This window comes from Antechinus flavipes, chromosome 3 (genome assembly GCF_016432865.1).
Source record: "Antechinus flavipes isolate AdamAnt ecotype Samford, QLD, Australia chromosome 3, AdamAnt_v2, whole genome shotgun sequence".
NCBI classification, from domain to species: domain Eukaryota; kingdom Metazoa; phylum Chordata; class Mammalia; order Dasyuromorphia; family Dasyuridae; genus Antechinus; species Antechinus flavipes.
Genome location: NC_067400.1, coordinates 361986126 through 361998728, shown reverse-complemented (window position 1 = coordinate 361998728; position 12603 = coordinate 361986126). Strand labels below are relative to the sequence as shown.

Below are 12603 nucleotides of genomic sequence, written 5' to 3'. Positions count from 1 at the left end.
GGGACTTAAATGTAAAAGGAATATAATTTACATTTCATTTACAAAACACTTTCCTTAAAACAATCCAGGAAACCTGAAATAAAAGTAGTTCCATTACTGTCTTACAGATGAAGAAACTGAGATTCACAAGTGTTACATAATTTACCTAAAATCATCTTTCTTACTGACCTCAATAAGGTCAGTAGGATACATTAATAAATACATCAATAAGCATTTATTATGTCCTTACAATGTGTCAGGTGCAAAAGTACAGACAAAAGCAGCTGTTGTTAGCCTCAAGAAGCTTACATTCCTTAATCTATAAAGCAGTTATAGCAGAGCAAACTGCTCTGGGATTAGGATGATCTGGGTTCAACACCTATCTCTGAAATTATACTGACTATGTGTTCCTGAGCAAGGTAGTTTATATCTCTTCTGAGAGATATAAGATCTCTAAGATAGAAGCATGAATGAATGAATAATGGGTTAGTATGTGGAAGGAAGGAAGGAAGGAAGGAAGGAAGGAAGGAAGGAAGAAGGAAGGAAGGAAGGAAGGAAGGAAGGAAGGAAGGAAGGAAGGAAGGAAGGAAGGAAGGAAGGAAGGAAGGAAGGAAGAAAAGAAGGGAAGGAGGGAGGGAGGGAGGGAGGGAGGGAGGGAGGGAGGAGGGAGGGAGGAAGGAGAGAGAGAAGGGGGAAAAAGGGGAGGAGGGAGGGGGGAAGGGGAGGGAGGGAAGGGAGAAGACTTTATTTAAATTCAGATCTATGATTTTACTGGGGTAAGGAAGTCCCTCTAAACAATTGTGCAACTTCTAATCTTAGAGAAGAGCCTGGGAGGTTGTGACTTGTCCAGGATCACATTGCTATTTTGTGTCTGACATACAAAGCAATACTAAATGAAAAGTAAATAAATTAATAATGATGAGGGGTGGAAAACATAATACAGACAACTCTTGATTTTTCAAAGAACTCAGTAACCCACTTATAGATTATCCACAATGTGGATGAAATCATAGATCTTGGAAGAAAAAACCACAACACCAAATGGCTTACCCAAGACCCAATTTCTTCCTGGTCGGTAGCTGCCTTATAGATATTTTATTGCTCCTAGGGGTTTCATTGGAGGCTGAGCAGAGGAAATAAAAGGAGGTCAACCTCAAACCAATCAATTTTTTTATATGTCATCAGAACTGTAAGAGGTTTGGTGGGAAGGGAAAATTGAAATTCTTGACTAAAATGAGGTTTAGGAATCATTTCTATTTTCATTATCCAGACTCTTTCCCTGCTCAGTTGTGAACTGCACTGGAGAGACAGCATAGTGTAATGAACAACCAACAGAATTTATAGTCAGAAAGACATGGGTTCTAATACAACCTCTAACATTTACAATTGCATGATCATGTTTTAACCACTAATAAGCCTCAGTTTCCTGATCAGGAAAATGGCATATTTATAACACTCTCACAGGATTATAGTGGAGACCAAATAAGTTGTTAATTACAAATCTTAAAGTGCTATTAAATGACAGTAGCAATATTGTATGAGTCTCATGCTTGTGGTACCCATGGAAAGACTTTGGACTTTAGAAGTCAAATTGTATTCAAAGCTGCCTTCTGACACTATGTGTGTGATTTGGAGCAACTTAACATGGCTTTAGCTCTAAATCTATGATCCCTTGAGTAGATTGGTAGTCAGGAGAGTAGATAAGCCACAATCTCCAGGTTAGATATAGTTTCTGTTCTTGGATGGTTTATGACACATCTTGAACCATTTCCACTCTCTTCCAGTAAAATATTTTAATGGTTTTGAAATCTCATCAATATGGATACAGCTTTCAACAGTTCATATTACAACCCACTTATATCTTCTCTTCCCATATTATTCTCATCCATTTCCTCCCCTAGGTCCTCTATAAGTCTTTTTGTCCACTGTCACCCAGTATTCTAGGGTATTCTTCCAAATTTCTTGATATTACATGGGTAACAATAGAGAACATAGACCTTTCATCTCTTATCCTTTTTTCTCCCTTTACAACCAACTCATCTCCTTTTACAATTGTTCGTGTCTTTGATTATATCTATTTACTCCATTTTTCTCCATGATTCTTGTCTGATAATAGACTGCCATCTATTTATGGCCACTATGAATATTTCCATTGTCTTTTGGATAATGTCAAACATTACTTCTTTTCCATTCTGTAATTCATGGATCATAAAGAGAGAAAAACTCTATAGAATTTTCAGTCACAGAATTACAGCATTACAAGGAACTTCAGGGGCTATCTACTCCAATTTACATCTTTAAAAGCATTCCTCTACAAAATACCAGACAAATTAAGTTCCCCGTCTTCAGAAACAGCATGTCCTGATTCCAAATACCTTTAATATTTAGGAGGCTTTTCCTTATGTCAAGTCTGAATTTCTGCATTTTTGTCCCGCTTTTTGTATCTTTTAGTAGGAGGAATTGTTGTCTGGGAAGGGAAAGATGAAAGGACAAAATGGGGAAATGTAGGTAATGTAAAAACAAAAGAAACTAATAAAATTTTATTTGAAAAGCAAATCCTAAATATAGCTTTTTTGCAACTTTCATCTATGGTTACTAATTCTTCATTCTGGAACTAACTATAAATCCCTCTTTCAAAATATTTGAAATCAGCAATCATTTCATCCTTGAGTCTTTTCTTCTGTAAGCTAAATATCCCTAGGTTTTTTCATCTGATTCTCATATGACAGTAACAAAGTCTCTTAACCATTATATGCCCTCAACTGCATTATCTCCAGCTTATAAAACCTTCCAAATCAAATTAAGACCGATGTTTATTCTGTGACTTCTGAGCAAAGATGGGCAGCAAAGGTAAATAAGCCCTTTCTTCCTCCCTCCTCCCCACAAAAAAAAAAATGTCAGGATTAAGAAAGAAGACAAAGGCTATATGGAGGCCTCCAAATGAGAATAATCCATTTCAGAATAAAGGGCTCCTTTCACCCTTCTCCTCATACCTGTTACTTTATTTTGTCTTATAAATATCCCAATTTTCCAAATGATAAAAAGAGAAGGCTTAATATTGAAAAACAGCCAAATGCTTCAGATGAATCATGTGTAGAGTGACTGATTTTTTCCCTTTTGCACCAGACCCATACACTCTTCCTACCTGGAATAGCATAGAATCCCACTGACCAAACCATTTGCTTTTCTTTTCTTGCTGATGATGCTTTATTTTAACCCAAATGCCTCAATGGTAGGTTTCATGTTCTCAGCTGTGCACACTGCAGGGATGTGATTTTCCTTCACAGAAGTGCTGTTTTTAGAGAACTATAGGCCTATCAGGCTCCCAACAATAAATCTCTATTATTCATGGGGAAATGGTACTTTTGAGAGAGATTTGCATTTGGCTCCTTTAAATGAGGCAAGCATGGCATACAATAAAAGCCTTGGACATCAATTTATAATTATAACAGTCTCCCAGTTTTGCTCTCCACCTCTGGCTATATCTAAAACTTGACTTGAGACTTGAAAGGGATACAGAAATGAAACAAACCAGATGTAATGGGTACCACGCTGATCCTACAGCTGTGGCATGTCTAAAAATTGACCATTTCCTCTATTCAGTTCAGGTATAGCTACTAAATATGCCTGGCTCAGATGCTCAACAGAGATTATAGAAATAGTCTAAGAGACAGCCCCTGAACGTGTGCAATTTTATACTAGAAATTTTGCTTTTCTTTTCTGGTTACCTAAATCCTAGATTCATTGTCTATACTTACAGGTAAGCTAGAGTCCCAGTTTAGGACAAAATTGGAATTGTAATAAATACACCTTTACTTTTCATTTCAATGTATCCACAAACTATCCATTCATCAATAACGATTTTGATACAGCTTCATCGATTCAGATCTAGAATAGACCTCACAAATTAACTCATCCAATAGTTTCCATCTCAAACAGAAATGAATTCCTACAGTTAACATATCCACTCAGAAAACCACAAATTAGCATTATCCACATTTTATTGTATTTTTGTTTATTCCGTTAAATATTTCTCAGATTTTCATCTAGTTTGGCTATGTGTTCCCCCTCCAACCCTGAATTTGACATCTCTGATCTAGTTTAACCCCTCTATTGCACAAATGAAGAAAATTAGATGCAGAGAAGTTTAAGTGACAATCAATTTAAAAAGTGTTTATTAAGCACTGACTTATGTGCTAGGAGAAGACAACTAGGTAGCTCAGTGCATAGAGTGCTAGACCTGGAGTCAGAAAACCTGAGTTCAAATTCAGTCTCAGACACTTACTAACTGTGTGATGCTGGGTAAGTTATTTAACCTCTATTTGCCTCAATCCACTGGAGGAGAAAATGGCAAACCATTCCAGAATCTTTACCAAGAAAACTTTATGTACAGTATGGTTCATGGTGTCATGAAGAGTTGGATGTGACTAACTGAACAACAAAAGTGTACCAACCATGCTGTGAAAAAAAAGACAAAAATAAAATAGTGACTACCCTCAAAATTACATTCTATAAAGTCCTATTATCCATTCTCTTAATTCCTGGTAAGCAAGAGTCTGAGGTACAAGTCAGAGAGCTGGTCCAAAGCTAGATGAAGTCAATACAGATTAGGCTAAGTAATATCAAACTAATGTTAAGAATTAATCTAAACTAATGTAGAAAAATCAGAAGGCAAACGCTGAATGACAGTTTATCTCACAGAAAGTTCAAGGAGTTTATATTTTAATTGGGGAAAAACATGTATACATAAGTATATATGAAACAGATATAAACCCCCCTACATGATGTATCTGGCACAGATTCCACAGTGTAATCCCTCATTTGGGCTATATCCACATACTCAGTCCCTGAGCTCATTCATTCATCCAGTCTGCTCTCATAAAGGCAGATCTAGGTTCCCAAGAAATAACCATCATAGTTACAACTCAATCTTTCAGAGTCCTGGAGGAAAACACTAAGGGATGAAAGATATCCTCCTCTGATTCATCACTGAAGCTCCTAAGCATCCTCTGCTCTGCTTCTCATTTAAAAAAAAATCAATACATCATAATTATGCCATCATTAACTCTTAAAACATAACATTTACTTAGCAGTAAGGCAAAAGCAAAAACAATCAGTTCATTATAGTTACTCAACATAAAGTGAAAGCAGTAATAATACTATATATATATATATATACATATATATATATATATATATATTGCACAATTCATAAACCTGGATCACGCACTTTCACCAAAGCACATAGTATCCATGGGGAAAAGTGGATGTACATTTACAGAAAGCTAACAAAGTAACACATGAATAAGACCAACCTGCTTGGGGAAACTCAGATTTCTGGACTGTAGGTCTTGATCTTCTTCTTCCTTTCATAAACAACCAAAATCATAGAAACCTGGTTCTCTGCTAACTGCTCCCCTTGAGGTTCTCATCACATTCCTGTTTGGCATATCCTAGCCTCTTACATTTTTAAACTGAAGAAGTTAGAACAAATTATTTTAAATCATACTTTGAAAGAATTTGAGGAAGTACTATGCTATTATAATGATAAACAGAAAACTCAAAAATTCCTCAGGTTAGCTATCTGGGCAATGCAGATAAGCCCAGTCAATTCTTGACTGGATTCAATGTCATCCAATCACTTCTCAGTATAGTGTTACAACAAAACTGAGTTCAAAGCAATAATCCTTATTCTCTAGACAACACAGACAAGTCTAGTCAGCTCTTTACTACCCACGATGCTGCATTTTTCAGTCAGCTTGCATCAGCTGCAAAGTCTATCTTTTTTTATCAGACTGGAGATGGCAACACGGAACGCCAATACCTAAGATTTCACTTCTCTGATAATAAGTACCACTAGGGCAAACAATGAGTACAGTTCTCTCCTCTAGGTAGAAGGAACATGCATTACAGCTACTGAAGTTTTAGTGGCACCTGACTGCTCCTGCTAGAATCTTCCCATTTATTTCTTTTTGCCTTTTTATTATTCTTTCTTACTTTCAACGACTCATTAGAGCCAACTGCCACTGCCTTTTTCAAGTAGTGTAGGGAGAGATGGGAGGGGGCGTGTGCTAGTCCAAGTGCACAACTACTCCCAATATAATCATTTCTTGTCAGACAACTCAGGAACCTGAACCCAAGAACCCCAAGAAGAGCACTTTCCCTTGGACCACCATCCCGGCTTCTGCAGGCCATTAAGAAGAAGAAAATCCCAATGGAAAAAGATCCCACTTTTCTTGCCACCCTCAAAACCAACCATACTAGGTAAGTCAACATAGCTGATATACCATCAGTGCTTTGACAAGTAGCAGCATGTGCCAAGCATAGCAAAACACTACCACTACCACTATCACTGTTTTGACTACTACCTTTCATTCAGATTCTGATGGATATTGCCCAAGATTCTGAAACCAAGAGTTTCTAAGATGGCAATGCTTCCAGCCCAATGCCTCCAGCCATCATTCTGGGAAGCAATTCCTCTGGAGATGTGGCTTGCCAAATGCTCCCCAGATGCTACAATCACAGCTACTGAAGACCTAGGGGGAAAAAATTGTCCCTAAAGTCGATGGCATTTGGTCATATAGTTTAAAATGAGAAAATGATATGAAGATGAAATTAAAGAAGCAGGTTTGCTGCTGTATACTAAGGACCATGGGACATTTTTCTCGGATTTGCAACTAAAACTTTCCATATGTGCTGTCTCCCCACAGAATATGAACTCCTAGAGAACAGGGATTGTCAGTTTTCTATTTGTACCTCCAGTGCTTTGCATACAGTAAGTAATTTATAAATATTTGATACATTCATTCCATTCACTGACAATCTGCCACCAATGGGCAGGTGAGTCCAAGAGCTCCAGGAATGGCACTCCCAGTTCATCAGTCCTACTTTCAGACCAGACCCTGTACCTATCATCCTGGGAACCAACTCCTATGGAGATGAAACCAGTTACTGTTTCTGGAGAGGTGCTTTCTCCCTTATCTCCTCAGCAACTACAGTTACTGAGGTACAGAAAATAAAGTTCTTGACACCAAAGTCTTTGGCACTGTCATGTAATTCAGAATCAGAAACAAATATAATTTTGTTAGTGGAAATGACATTAAAGATATTGCATTACCATCTGTTTTGCTACTGAACCCTAAGGACCATGGAACATTTCCCTCTAACTTACTGCTGAATATTATCTACTAAGAATTTTAGCTCTTCATGAACAAGGATTTTCTCCACTTTTCTATTTGCATCCCTAATATTGCATACAGTAAGCTCATAATAAATATTTCCCCACAAACACCCATTCATTGATGATTTATCTTTCCCTTATAGGACAAGACTCATTAAATCTATCTTTGGAGTTACAGCACTAATGTGTCTAATGTGACTTTGTTGAAAAGGTATAAGGTATTCCTTTGGATGGCTTGGTGGTCCCAAGAGAGTATTGGATCTCACTTGATGTTCAGACTCTATAGTTAAATAGAGGGATGAAGTCAGAAAGCAATGATGCTTTTCTTGGAAGGTGAAATCTTTGCCAAATTCTTCAGTTACAAAGCCAATAGCCCTTTTTAAGTCATCCTATGATCTTCAGAATTATTTGATTTACCATTCTGTGAGTTTTAACCCCTCAAATGCTAAAAAGGAAAAAAAATATATATTTAAATGATTGAAGGACCACAATATCTTGAACTTAAGCCATTTCTCTAATTTATTTGAAATCAGTCATTTCAATTTTCTTTTAGGTCCTGCTAGGACCTAAAACATATTTTAACAGAAAAACTGTTTTATTTTAACAGATTTTAACAGAAAAACTGTGCTCCTTTACACAGAGATTTTATCAGTTTTTCTTAATAAAAGTTCTTTTCTGCCCTTCTTCACAACCAAACTTTTAGCATCCAAAAGGGGAAGTCTTTTGTATATTTCACAAGTTGATTTAATTTTTTTTCCTTTAAACAAAACCTTATTTTAAAAAACCAAGCTGCTCACATATGAAAAGTGCAATTACACACACACACACACACACACACACACACACAAAGTAAATGCAAGGTTATTGAAGTAAGAGCAGAAAGGAATCCCATGTAAGAGGCTGCATTTGAGGAGAATTTTTAAAGAAATTATGGATTTTAAGGATCAGGGGTGAGGTAAGCGAGCATTCTAGTCATGGAGATTAGCCTGGCAAAGAGATAGATGTTAGAAGGTTGTATGTGAGAAACAGAAGATCAGTTCAGTTAGACCACAAAGGTGAAGAAGAATAACATGATATGTCATTTAGTAATAATCAAACTCATCTTACAGATTAGGAAATTAAAATCCAGACAGAATAAGGCACTTTCCTAGTTCACACAAGTGGAAAGTGGCAGAACTGGGCTTTGAATCTGAGTCTTTAGAACAAAATCCATAAATCTTTCCATTCTGAGGATCCTTGTTCAGGGGCTGAGGTGTGCTGGCAGGTCTATCCGGGAAAATTGGTACTTGTCAGAAGAACATTTGATCTGATTTAAACTTCTACAATCCCTATCCCTTTCCCTTGGCTTGGCAGCCAATAGCTTTGAAGTAGAGGAAAAAAAATCTGTTCCACGTTTTAATTACTTAAAACACCTTAAATTACTTTATTTAAAGCCTTTAGCTACTTAAAAATAGCATCAAGTAGTCTTTTAACTCTCCATGACAGAGGAGTAAGCCCATGAACAAAGATGTCATCTCTGACACCCGGTAGACTTCTCTACTTTCACACTATTGCCTTCCTTCAAGGAAGTGGGAAGTGTCTCCCCTTCCATTTAAAACTCAAACCAAGTAGGTACCTCAGACAAAATAAAGGGCGTGACAAAGCAGCCAATCTGCTCTGCAGGTAAAAGAGGAATTGGGGCAAATATCTTCTCTTCCCAAAAAAGCATCATTGTTCCCCATCTCCATCCCCTTTCTCCCTGAAACCTTTCATTATAATCTGAGAAAACTCAACACCGTCTTGGAACCACAAAACCATCCATAGAGGTAATTCCTACCTTTTCAACAAACTCAAGTTAGGCGTCAATTGGGACTGTCCCTTTACTATGGTAAATGTAAGTGTATAGCCTGCCACCTTGTGGACATTGAAAGTAAAACTTGAGTGGTCCTCACAGGTGAGATTGTTCAAAAGGACAGTTTCTCAAATCTGTCTCCACAATGCAGAAAAAAAAAGAAAAAAAAAGGAAGAGGAGGGACAGAAAGATAAGTGACAAAAAGATGATTTTGGAAAATGTTTAAATACTGAAGAGTCTAAGTCAACCCTCTCTGCCTCAGATTTCCCATTTCCACATAGAGTTTTGGGGGTTTTTTTGTTTGTTTTTTTTTTTTGGGGGGGGGCAGGGAGGGTAATGATCCAAAGGGAAAACAGAGGTCAATCAGTCTAATTTTATCATTTTCAGTCTAATTTTATTTTTAGAGAATTGTAGTGATACTATCATTGCTATTGTACTGCTCTCCCCTAAGGCTGAGCTGTTCTGATTGGTGGGTGGGTAAGTTCACCTAACCTATTATATCTAACCAGCATCAAACCTTGTTTGAAGAAGTCACTTCTGCTAGGTATCTTGCTAGCTAATCTGCCATCACAACATATTCCTTCCACCCTCTTTCCATCTCTAGGAACAATCTCTACTACTAATCAGAGCACCGTTTCATTTACATTCTGTAGGACAACACCAGTCAAAATTTCCTTTCTTGCCACCACATCCTTATATGTGTTCAATACCATTCCAATTAAAATACAAACTCCTTGAGGGCTAAAATTGGCTCCCATTTATATTGCATCACTAATATTTTGTGCAATGTTGGCAAATATAATAGGTGCTTATGTTTGTGGACTGATTGTCTCTAAAATGTAAACTAGATAAAACCTGCTTAAATGATTCCCCAAACTCCCTGTCCTATGCCCTATCCGATGTCTTATTTCCCCTTTCCTACCTGTACAACAATTTTTGAAAGTATATACATAAGTAATTCCTCTGAATAAACAGACACAATGAACAAGATACAACCAACTTGCACTTGTTTTCAATCGTGAGGAATGGGTTTTTGCTGAGAACTCCATATTCCCTCATCGAGTGCCCCCTATGAGCAATGACACAGATTTATGAAAGCACAGAAGGTTGAGAGCCTGTAGAATAATGGCGTGCTGATACTTTTCTTTGTATAAGCTAATTAATTTGTTGGAGAAACAAGTCTTTAACTATACTTTCGATCACAAGTTATATATCTAACCAAGAAAACTGTCCCCAATATGCCTGGGACGCTTTGGGGTTTTTTGTTTTAGTTTGTTTTTTAATCATACCTGCTACATATGTGTTATCTTCAAGTTATAATTATGCCCAAAATATTTTAATAAGTCCAGACCTGGCACTTTGTCCATTGTGCCATCTAATTGCCCTAATATCTTTAATGATTATCAATCATCAGCACTTATTAAAATGCCTATTATGGACCAGCCTCTATGTTAGATGGTAAATAAAAATGCCTAAGGAGTGTTGAATGAACGAATTCAAAAAACTTATTGTCTCAGTGACTGGATATGCTTATATAGTTTCACTGATGCCTTGATGCCTCTAGAAAATCAAGCTTATTTCTCTACTGCCCAGCAAAAACAGTTTTTCACTCCAATCTTAGCCTGTCTGACTTTTCCCTCTCCTCCACAATTTCTGCAACTCATTCCTCTTTCTCCCTACTCAAAGACATTCTGACATCACACCTTTTTTGCTCTAGGAATAAAACTCAGCACTGCTGGCCCTCAGATTATCCCACTGGAGACAAAATGACCTGTTTCTATTTAACCTTACAGAGATGCTGTGCAACCCAGTGATTGCCATGTTTGACTGGATGTGTTTGAACTAGAAACTAAAATAACATTAGGAAAAGAAACAAAAGCAAAGAAAACAGAAATGTGAGCATTTTTACCCCAAACTGCATTTACACTTGCTAACACACTGGGCATGAAAGAGTTCTTTCATATGAAACACTAAAGCCTTCTCAAAGGAGAGCAACTATTCATTATTTAGCAGGGTATCAGTATCATTGCTATAGTCCCATTAATAGAGAAACAACTGGAGAATGCTCACCCCCAGAGACTCCTGGTCATAATTTTGCTTGTTTTTATCCCAGTCATTTTAGAAATCTCTCAGTCTTTTGCGTTCCTTTTAATGAGAGAGAAACATAAGAAGAAAACAACTTAGAATCAATAAATAAAGTCCTTTCAAGCCAAGTGCTTCAGAGAAGCATTCTGGGAACCCTCTTGGCGTCACCTTACCACACTTACTCAGGGCTTTCTGAGATGATTCCCTGGCTCTCTCTTGTAAGGATAATTGTAAGGAATGTTCCCTCCTCAAAGACCTTGATTCTACATCTTCCTTGGATGCCCACTATTTGTTTCCTGGGGTTAGGGAAGAAAGAAAATTGCAAATCTTTTTTTAATGTCCCTAAGCTTCTTTTAATGATCCCAAGACTTCCAAGCCTTGGGGAAAGAAAGGCTCATCTTTTTTTAAAACCATCATTCTATCTGTGTTGTTGCATGGCCCAAGATATGGAATAGAAGGATCTTTGAAAAATGAAAAATGAACATCACCTAGAGGGTAATAGAGAGAGAAATAAATGGCAAGAGCAGGTTGAACATATACCAAAAGGAATACCAATAAGAAAGAACAAGATTAAAAAGTGATTTCATATAAATAGATGATAAAAAGAGTTTTTGGTGTGATTACACACTTATAGGGAGATTATGATTTGTGTGACTGGAAGAAACACTCAGATCAGAGGATTGAGTAAGAAAGCATTTATTAAGTATTTACTATGTACTAGGCACTGCAATAAATGCTGGAGGAACAAAACAAAACAAAAAAACAAAAAACGAGACAGTCCCTGTCTCAGAGAGTTTATATTCTAATATAGGAAAACAACATATATTTGGGAAGTGGTGGCCCTATGAAAAAAAATTTTTAATCAGGGGAGTCAGAGATAATGAGTGTAATCATAGGGAAGTTGAAAGGCATATTCTTTCCAGGAATGATAGTGTTGGTTTCATTATTGTTCTGAGTTACATTGGGAAAAAATGTTAGGAATTAGATGGAGAGAGGAAGGTTAGACCTGGATAAGGAATAATATAAAGGGAGGTGGTAGGGTTGGCAGTATGGGAACTGAAGTATTTGATCACAGATAGAGATTATAATGCAGGATTATGGCGTGAAAATAGCCATAGAATAGCATAGTGGTTCTGGGCCAACTAGAAAATCAACTGAATATTCAGACCTGCTTAAGTATTGAATATTCCTGACTGCAAGAACTTGCATAAATCATAACTTCTCTGCATTTTGTCTTCTTCATCTGTAAAAAGATGGAGAGTGCAAAGTTGCTCGTTTGAAGGAAAAAGACTGAAACAGGTAAGTTCTAAAGGTCCCTTTCAATTCTCAGATCTGACACTGGAAAGCTGTTTTCCTTCAGATGTGATATCTAATAATTAAATCAATCTATAGCCTAAAAATACCAAGTGATTTATTAAAAAAAAACTTTAGAAGGAATAAAAAGATTTATGATTCAATATATTAATATTTTCCAAATATAACAGAAACCCTTGCTGTTTCTTTCTAACAAAGAAAAGAACAACATTAA

At 36.8% G+C, this 12603-nt stretch overlaps 1 long non-coding RNA gene across 1 annotated transcript in view; it reads right to left on the bottom strand.

The window, feature by feature from the left end:
* LOC127554364 (uncharacterized) overlaps positions 1–5488 on the bottom strand; it is a 70879-nt gene extending 65391 nt beyond the window's left edge. The window contains exon 1 of the long non-coding RNA XR_007951954.1: positions 5295–5488. This is a non-coding gene — a long non-coding RNA (uncharacterized LOC127554364). The remainder of the gene's footprint in view (positions 1–5294) is intronic.
* Positions 5489–12603: the final 7115 nt, after the last annotated feature.